This window comes from Gavialis gangeticus, unplaced genomic scaffold (genome assembly GCF_001723915.1).
Source record: "Gavialis gangeticus isolate Ggan-Ray unplaced genomic scaffold, GavGan_comp1, whole genome shotgun sequence".
In the NCBI taxonomy this organism is placed as follows: Eukaryota; Metazoa; Chordata; order Crocodylia; family Gavialidae; genus Gavialis; species Gavialis gangeticus.
In genome coordinates this window covers 3,114,491-3,124,124 of record NW_017729033.1, presented here as the reverse complement: position 1 = coordinate 3,124,124, position 9,634 = coordinate 3,114,491, and the positions used below count along the sequence as shown (strand labels likewise).

The window sequence follows — 9,634 nt, the reverse complement described above, 5'->3', positions numbered from 1 at the left end:
TGTCAAGGTCCAGCCTAACTCCCAGGGTCTTTGCCTCCCACCCAAATTGGGGAGTCGCCAACAAAGCAGAGGAAGTAGTGTCCTAAACCGGGTGTGAAATCAGGAGACCCTTCCCTTTTAACCCTGTAACATATCTCCAAACTTGGGTAGCATCGGCAGGAGGAACCAAGCAGCCCAATTGCAATCTCACTTGGTTTTCAAACCAACCCCCCGGCTCCAGCTGATTGAAGGGGGGGGACAGAGCCCGAGCCCAGTGCTTATTGCTGATTTTCACATCGCTTGGTACCAAAACAGCTTCGGCTTTTGCCTCTTTGAAGTCACTTGGCGCTGTGAATTTTCCAATCAAGACCAGTGAAGGATGGAGGCGCGTCGGAGACTGAGCAGAGTTTAAAGATTACACAAGGAGGCTGATTAACATGCAAGCTCAGGTGTGGCAAAACTCTGCTCACATTTTTCATTAGTTCTAAGTAACGGATTAATGGATTAATTGACTCGATTCCTATATCGGCACTGGAGGTGAGACTCCTAATGGGTTGCCATTTATCTACCAACTGACATGACCAGCCTTTCAAAAGGGCACCAGGTCCTAGAACAGAAAACAGAAAAATAAGGGAGCTGTGAAGACTGGAACAGGCTGAAGTCTTCATAGGTGACCACGACACAAGGTGATAACCTGCCTTCCTCATCGTATTTTTACATCTGACTTACAGGATTGTGGCAAACAGACTTGCTAGCTGGATTCCTCAAAGCAAGGCTTATCAACGGCATGCTATTTTGGAAGGATTTGTCTGCGATTTGGAGTCACAAAATGCAGGGGGGATTGTAGAAGCAATGTCAAAAAGGAAATCTGCAGAGCCGAGACGTGTGAGAGTTAGGGGTTGTATTGGAAAGTGCTGGCCGAGCTCCTGACGGACAGCAGGTGCAGCTGAGGGGGAATATTGAGGACCGTTATTCTCCTTTGCTCTTTGTCCGGTAGAGCAGCTCAGATTACAGGAAAACCTATTCACTCCCCAAATTCCAGTTGTGATTCTTGCCCTTTTTCGAGGGTCCCTTTGCCTGACCGCCGTGAGAGCAAAGTCAATGATTTTCCGCCCATGGACAGGTCGCTGGTGATGTTCTCATTTCATCGATGGGCTGGCACTGCACCGGCCAGATTATTTGTGCATGAATAAAAGTATTGGTCATTTGCCGCATCCTTGATTATTGAAAAAAGAAGTCCAGCAGCCCATCAGGGAAGGGGACCAATACCGTGGGACTGAAGTGGCCATTCGCACAGAGCGTCGACGGATAAAGTTTAATTGGTAAATAATCCATTGGTGCTGCTCATGGCCCTGGTCGTAGTGGGCGACTGTAGGGTCACGCTGCCCTGTTTCGATGCAGGTTTTTCTCTCCCGTACTGGTGAGAGCAAGACTCTGAAACACAACTTGGGAAACTTAGAACAAGAGAGGAAAGATTAAACCAGACGGGCTGCAGCAGCATTGTAAAACGTGTAGCATCCACAGACTGAGACAGCAGGGAAAAAATACTCTCTGTCCCTAATCTCCTCCACTCACCGCCACCCGATGTGCAGCACGTAGCAAGAGCAGGCAGACTAATTTCAGAGAGAAGTGCGATTGCTAAGCTGGCTCTTTCCCTTCCACAATACACCATCTCCCGTTGAAAACAACCCCCTCTCCCTGTGTGAATGAATTCATTTGCTAAGCCCCCCATCAGGGATTTTCACACATTAAAAAAGAGCGGGCTTTTTGCAGGTCATATTTTTATGCATTAAAGCCTGGAGGGGAAAAGCTGGGTTTGAGCAGGTACATTCAGCTGCTGCAGCCTCGAAGTCACAGGCGAGAGGAAAGCTGCTTTGCACGGGGGGATGTGCGTAATCTCCCTGCACAGCTGCAAAGTCAGGAGTGGGACTATCACTTGTCAAAGAAGCTGGCAGGCCCCAGCCCCCCCCTTTTTTTTTGCCATGATAATGTATTAATGGCAGCGTCAAATCTCAGCTTTTAGTGGCTGTTGTTGTTCTGTTAATTTTAGGACCAGCTGCCAATGTGGAACTCATCCTGCCTGTTTCCAAACAGTGCTTCGAGCTATAGCTGGGATTGCAAATGAAAGCAAAAGCAGAGGAAAGAAGAGCACTCATGCTGCCTATAAAACTGAATAGGACTGGAGTGGGGTTTTATTAAATGTGACATGCATGAAATCTGCACAGGAGTAGCAACTCGCTTCTGTTTGGAGTGGTCCCCACCATGCCCTGTCTGATTTACAGCCGCTTTGATTGCATACATATGGCTGCTGCATCCCGTAAAGGTAGATTTGGGGCTGGGATTTCTCTCCTGTTCTGCTTTGTACATTGCAATGGCCTAGGATTGAACCTCGCTAGTGCTAAAGTGATGCAAATAATAAATGGCCTCTTATAACACCACCTGGCCTTACAGAGCACTACTTACCCTCAGTTTTCTGGGATTCACTAAAGGAAGGTGCCCTGTTTTTGCCAAAGGAGGGACTTCAGGATCACATAACAAGGATGCAGCAGAGATGGGAAAAGCAGTCAGGTGTCCTAACATCCAATCCAGAGCTGAATTTATCAAACACACCATCTCTTTTTAGCAGCTGTAAAAATCCAAGTTGTGTCAGAGACATTAGTAGTAGTAGACATAAAGGCTAGGGACAGACATTACACAAAACCCGGTTTAAGGGATCGGAAACTGGTTTAAACCTGTCACAGAACAGATGTTCAGTGCACATAAACCAGGGCTGAAACTGGTTTGAGATAAACCTGGTTGAACACAGTATTGGACTTAACTGATTTGGCTCAAACTGTTCTGATGTCTGTCCCAAACCAAACTGCCTTCAAATTGAGGGCCAGTGGCAGGATAATCCAGATCTCTCCACAACTGTCTATTCTTTGGTAATCCTGTTGCCCAGTGGATCCCCGATTCCATCGACTCCTCTATGACCTTGACCCATGCTCTTCTTGATCTACCTCACCTTCTGGTTCCTTTTGCACATCCTTTAGTGACTACCTTCTTTGGGCTGCCTCCCTCTTCTCTAACCACATATCCAAAGTATTTTGACTTGCTTTTCAACTAATTGTGTAAAGATGCCAATTTTCTCCAACATTCAGTTATCTGATTTTTTTCCCTATTCAACATTTTTCAGAGAGCTAGATAGGCCAGGTTTATCAGAGACCTTGAAAAACTCCAGGTGAAGTGAATCTAGCACTGAAGTTTGAAGGTCTTACATGTTGTCTCACCTTGCCAAGAAGACACAGGATTTGGCTGTAAAAAATATAAAGATGATTCTTACTGAAAATCAATAAGATGTAACCTGTGATTTTCCCCAGTTCTCTAACTTCCAGGCTGACCAAGCCAACCTGGCCTGTCAACACAAGGTCTCTATTTTAAGTCTTGATCAGGGACCAGTGACTGCTATTGACTGTTAAAAGTTGGCTTTTTATGTCAAAGAATAGACACTTCCTACTGAAGATCTGGGTAGAGTGGTTCAACAGGAATTGTCTACATTAATACTACCAGAAATGGATGTGCAGCATGCTATAGAGCAAACTCTGCCCTCTCTTGCAAGGGTAGGACTTTGTCTACAAGTGCGCTTTAATGTACGTTAGCCTATTTTCATGCACATTAAAGCATCACATAAAAACCTGTGCTATTTACTTAATGCGAATGAAAATAGGCTAATGTGCATTAAGCGTCACTTAAAAACCATGCTCTTTAGTTAATACGCATTAAGACAGGTTAATGCACATGTTCCTAGTACCTCACAATGTGGTATTAGATTTAATGCACATTAACTAAAGTGCGTTAATGCATGTGTAGTTGCACCCAGGGTTGCACATCTGGATGGAACTGAGCCAGGTGTTTGCATTCTGCTGCATATTGCTGTTATAGTTGTGTAGCTTCAATCTGGTTCAGATACATTTTTTCCAAAATACCATTACAACCGTAAACCGCCCCTAACTATTTGCTAAGGTTGCAAGAGTATCACAGGCTATTCCAAAGGAAATAACCACAGACAGGGAGTAAACTGCCTGTTTATTAAACATTATACTGGGATGCATGCATGACTTGATCCTCATAAAAAATATCAGATGTATGTGATGAGTACAAGATGTGCCCAAAGGACGATCTTGGCCAGTTTGGAGGATTGCAAGTATTCATTGAAATGACGGTAGCTTGAATGTACCTCATTGTTAAAGCAATCAAAGCTGAACACTTCAGAAGAGAATTGGGAACCTGTTTTTCAGCAAATCTCAAGCACCCTCCTACTGAAAATTCAGGCGCTGTTAAGTTACCATAAATGGCACAACTGAAAATATAAGGCAAGTTAACTGGAAGACACATTTGAAAGTGTGGGCTCAAGTGTTTGCTTCCAGAGATTCACATAGAAGTAACAAATCTATAGATACTAAGGCCAGGAAAGGATTGTTTAAATTCCTGGTCTGACCACCTGCCTATCACAGGCCATAACATTTTACTGAGTTTCCCCATTCTGACTTAATAGCTTGTCTGTGACTAAACAATATTTTCCCGGAAAAATATGCAGCATTAATTTGAAGAGGTCAAGAGATAGGCAATCTACCACAACCTTTGGTAATTTGTTCCTGTGGCTAATCAACTTCACTAATGGTACCATAGAAAATGAGGGTGGAAGGGATCTCAGGAGGTCACATCTAGTCCAACCCCCTGCTCCAAGCAGGACCAGCCCCAACTACATCATCCCAGCCAAGGCTTTGTCTAACTGGGTCTTAAGTACTTCCATGAATGCTTCGATACAAATACAAATGTATAGAAATATGTAAAGGGTGGGTGGAAGGTTTTGCCTCAGTTAGCGGCCGTTTGGGTCACTGCCACAAAAAAACCACAACAGACGTGTGTGAAACAGAGGCCCTCAGAATTGGTCATAGTTTCAGCCACATCTTAATGGTGGTATTTATTTGTAGACCTTCTCTCATACCATTCACATCTTGTAGAGTAGCTTCCTTGCCAGCTAAAGCAATGGTTTATAGAAGACAGTAATGATAGGGAAGTATTTGGGGTACAATGAAATGTCTTAGTAACATTGATTAATGGGAAACAAAGAGGCAGAGCTACCACCATGAGTAGCTAAATCACTACAGATCAGCACCAACAGCTTGAAAACCTCTATTGCAGCACTAACAGGAGTTCAAAGAATCGACCCCTGTACATCATTATACTGCTTGCTTAGCTGAAGACACACCTCACTTCACTGTGTAGCTTCCCTTGTTTCCAAGTCTCATGATTTTATCAAAACTCTAACAATTCGGGAGATATCGCTCACCCACCTCATGCAAACACAATGAAAGGTGCTAGCACACAAATTTTCCCCTTGCTAAAATGGCCGCCATCTCCTATTATGTGTATTCAAGTCCAGGCTATGACCCTGCAAAGTTCACCCATGCTTTGGGGGTGGAAGGCATCCTCCTACAGCTTCCAAAGCCAGATGAAACATTAGAAAACCCACAACTCCTGTTATTTTTAAAGCAATCTTAAGCCAAGCTCATGATGTTTGGCAAGATGTGATTCCGCTTTGGTTAAGGACGCTGGAAGAGGGTTCAGCAAACAGCCACAAGAATGAGGATGGAGAATTGGGGAAAAACATGTCTTAAATTGAGAGGCTCCAGCAGGTCCATCTGTTGAGTTCTGTTGACTTGACCACAGACTGCAAACGCCTCTATGGGGAACAGAAATTGGGTAAGAATGGGTTCTTCAATCTAGAAAACAAAGGGTCAATGAGTTGCAAAGGAAGAAACTAAACACATTTTTATTAAAACAAGATGCAACTTTTGAACAGGGGATGCTTCACCACTGGAACCACTTCCCAAAGGTTGTGGTGGATAATTTCCATCAGTTGAAGTTTTAATGTTGAGATTGGCTGTTTATCTAAAAGAGATGCTCTAGTTTCAACAGGAATTCATTCAGAGAAGTCTCTGAGCCTGTGTTATGCGGGAGGTCAGACTGGGTGACCAGAATAGTCCCATCTGCCTTATGATGTATAAATTATATAACGATGGCAAAGGCACATAGGTAGAGTTGCTTTCTTTGCATGCTTTTCTAGAGTAAGAGAAAAATAAGTCATACCCCTGAAGCTTTTTGCTTATCCCCAGAGTATACTCATACCGCTTCCACCTTTGGCCCCCTCCAGCCCCTTGTCCTTCGACAGTTTGAAGGACAGAGCACACACGTATCAGCACATCTGTCTCTCCCCATTTCATGGGAACAGACTGGCATCTTTCAGACACCTGCTCAATCTCATTTTACACCAATTATGGAACTGGGATAATGCAAAGCAGGGGGCTGCGACCCTTCCAGTGTCTGTGATTTCCTCATTCACAGATATAAGAGGGGAGACTCTTCTTATTCCATCCATTGATTAAACCTTTGTTGTTGGCAGCTAGTTAAATACCTCCTGGGAATTGCGCAGACTAAGCATTTCGTACTCAAACGAAATATTGAATAGCATCTTTCTTAGTAGCATTAATCAAGCTGATCTGTGTCTTCAGCCATCTGTACACAATGACGCTCTTTATGTTTCCCAGCTCTGGTCCAGCGCTCCCTGGGAGGGAAAGCTTCTGAAGACTGACTTGGAAGCTGAAGTCATCTTGTAGCTTCCTGGCTTGGTGTGAGCGAATATGCCACTGTCATTTCATCACTGCTCCACAGAGGATACGAGACCTAAATACACTGCATGCTGGGGAACACAATCCGTGCACCATGAACAAATGGGCAGTATAGCTCATTTCCTCATGCAGAAACCCAAGATCCTAAGCAAAGCAATCTTGTCCCGAGGAATCCCTGAAAGTTGCTGCTCTCTTCTGCCATCTCCAACCTACACACACCTTCCCTCTGTCAGGTGTTCAGTGCTATCTCCTTCCACGGCACCGGATTTGGTTTCTGCTCTCTGCTCCCTTGCTCAGGAGACAGGAAGCTTTATCTAAGGTATCCTGTTGGGTAGGTGATCTGAGAGGCCAAGGGTTATCACAAGACCATTAGGATACAGGTTCAAGTCCTAAGGCCCTGAGATGCTAGTGGGAATAGCAAAGAGAGTACAGCTACACATGCATTAATGCACTTTTAGTTAATGTGCATAAAATCTAGTACCTCTGGGTGCCTATACACGTGCAAGGAGGCTGCTCCAATGTGCTGTAATTACAGCGCTTTGGAGCAGTCTCGATTAATCGAGTCTGCTGGAGCATGGTAATTACCACACTCCAGCAGACTCTGCCATCCCATGTATCAGCGTCCCCACACTGAAAAATGGTGGCAGGGGTGCTTTAACTAAAGTTCATGATGCTTTGGGCACTTTAATTAGAACGGCTCTCAGAACCACTCTAATTAAAGCATCTCCCCCCTCCTCCCCACCCCAACTCCTGGAGCACATCTATAAACACCTTCTATTATGAAGGCACATCGACACTTGTGCTTTAATACACATTAGCCTCTTTTAATGTGCATTAAAGCGTCACTAAAAAAAATGCCATTTAGTTAATGTGCATGAACCACAGGGCACTTTAACACGTGCTTCTGGGGGTGGGGAGGGGATAGTGCTTTAATTAAAGTGGCTCCCAGAGTCACTCTAATTAAAGCGCTGCTGTGTCTTGTGTATCAGCAACCCCGTGCTTGAAAATGGCAGCTTGAACTAACGCTCATTTGAGTATGTCGGAGCAGCCTTGGCACTCATGTATAGGTGCCCATGCTCTTTAGTTAATACACATGAAACAAGCTAATGTGCATTTTCCTGCTACCTCACAATGGAGGTACTCAATTTAATGTGCATTAACTAAAGTGTGTTAATATGCATGTAGACATGCCTTCAGGTACTAGGAAAATGCACATTAGCCCAGATTAGAGCACATTAACTAAAGAGCATGGTTTTTAGTAACACTTCAATGAGCATTAGCAGGTGCATGGATTTTTTTAGTGATACTTTAATGCTCATTAAAATAGGCTAATGAGCATTAAAGTGCATGAGTAGATGAGCCCTCTTTATCTCAAATGATAGAGGCTGGTGGTTTCTGAATGACCTGATTTCTAAGCACATTTAGGGATACTGCAAATATTAAAAAATCTAAGTTCCACCCCAAAATCATGACTTCAATGTAACATGATGAGAATAAAATAATAATCACAATATACTTGAGTTTGCCTTTGGTTTTGGGTACTTCAGGGTGCATTTTGAAGCTTTCCTCTGGAACCAGGTGTGCTAAAAACAAGATTTTCAATGGGAAAAGCGAAGGTGCTCTCCTCATCAGATGATTCCAAGAGCTGTGGGTTTAGGAAAAGCCTCCTACTGTATTTTTCAATGCTCCTGATCAGATCACAGGAGTCAGCAACGTTGTAGTGCCTGCTGTCCTGGGGTGTCATTTTGACAGTCATCCATCTGCAGGGTTTGGTGTCCACAGTCTTGGCAAGAAAAGCACAATATTTTGTGGTCAATGTTAGTGCATGATTCGTCCCCACACTGCCATGCCTCTATACCTCAGTTCTGCCCTGTCCCCCCATCCTTTCTTTGCTAAAGTTCTGGGTTTTCAAATGGCGGCAATTACTACTGTTGAACTTTAAAGTGAGTGGAAGCAATGGGTTGGATTGACAGATGCAATCAAAGCTCAGGCAGACGTAGGAACTCCACATACTACAATAGTGCACATACTCTTTCCAATTCTGGGTGATACCAACTTGTATATCAGAAATACATGAACCATCTCCCTCCCACCCACCTATGCATACAGGGTCCTTCAATTAAGTGCACAACCTGGGGAAGAAAACACAGGCTGTACATTGACCGGGCTCCGACCCCTGTTAATTTAAGAGCAAGAGGTGGTATTATATGGCTGCAAAGTGCTGAGGGAAGACAAGGAGAGGACCTTCAAAGCTGCAAGGGACTATCCTGGAGCAAGCTGCCTTGCAACAAGCCACAATGGGCAGAGCTCCAGGCAGCTAGTTAAGTCGTGACTGCAGGAGAAGGGGAGCAAGCTGAGTACTGGGAAAAGAAGGGGAAAACCTTGCGTCCAGCTGAAAGCTCCTAAAAGAGTGGAGGTCCTGGTGGTATCAGCCTAGTTTCTGGGCCAAAAAAGGCAGTCTGGCCCTGAGCACTGAGAGAAGAGCCTCAATGAGTAGAGGCAGCTGGAAGGAGCTCCAAAGACAAGGGCTGCAGGTTGTGAGCAGATAGGGAGTGGGTTGCAGGACAGAGACCCAGAGAGGACTAGTGGCAAGACCCAGAGAGAAGCTCTTGGCCAAAGGGACTAGCAGGGAGGGACTGGTCAGGGGTGAGAACTGCCAGCCCAGAAGAGACTAGAAATGGGTGGAGACCTTGGGTCTAGGACAGTTTGGTTGATGGCAGATTGCAGGCTGCAAGGCAGGGCATTAGAGAGAGCATGAGCCCTGGAAGAGGGAAGTCAGTAGGGAAACTAGAGAAAGACTGAGCCCCATGTGGCAGAAAGCCACCTTGGTTTCTCCCCAAAAATCTCTGCCCTGTGACACTGTGATTTAAATCTCTGTGCTGTGACCATTCAATCAGGATGGGCCCAGCACACAGGGGACCACACCCTCAGCCTGTCTCTTTAAGGAACTTGAGCTGGCTGCATTCCTGAGGGAGGGGGGAAAC

The 9,634-nt window shown here is 44.9% G+C and overlaps 1 long non-coding RNA gene across 1 annotated transcript in view; it reads left to right on the top strand.

The window, feature by feature from the left end:
- Positions 1–411: 411 nt before the first annotated feature.
- The window catches only part of LOC109304098, a 22,987-nt gene continuing 13,764 nt past the window's right edge, over positions 412–9,634 (top strand). Inside the window, exon 1 of the long non-coding RNA XR_002099292.1 lies at positions 412–665. This is a non-coding gene — a long non-coding RNA (uncharacterized LOC109304098). The remainder of the gene's footprint in view (positions 666–9,634) is intronic.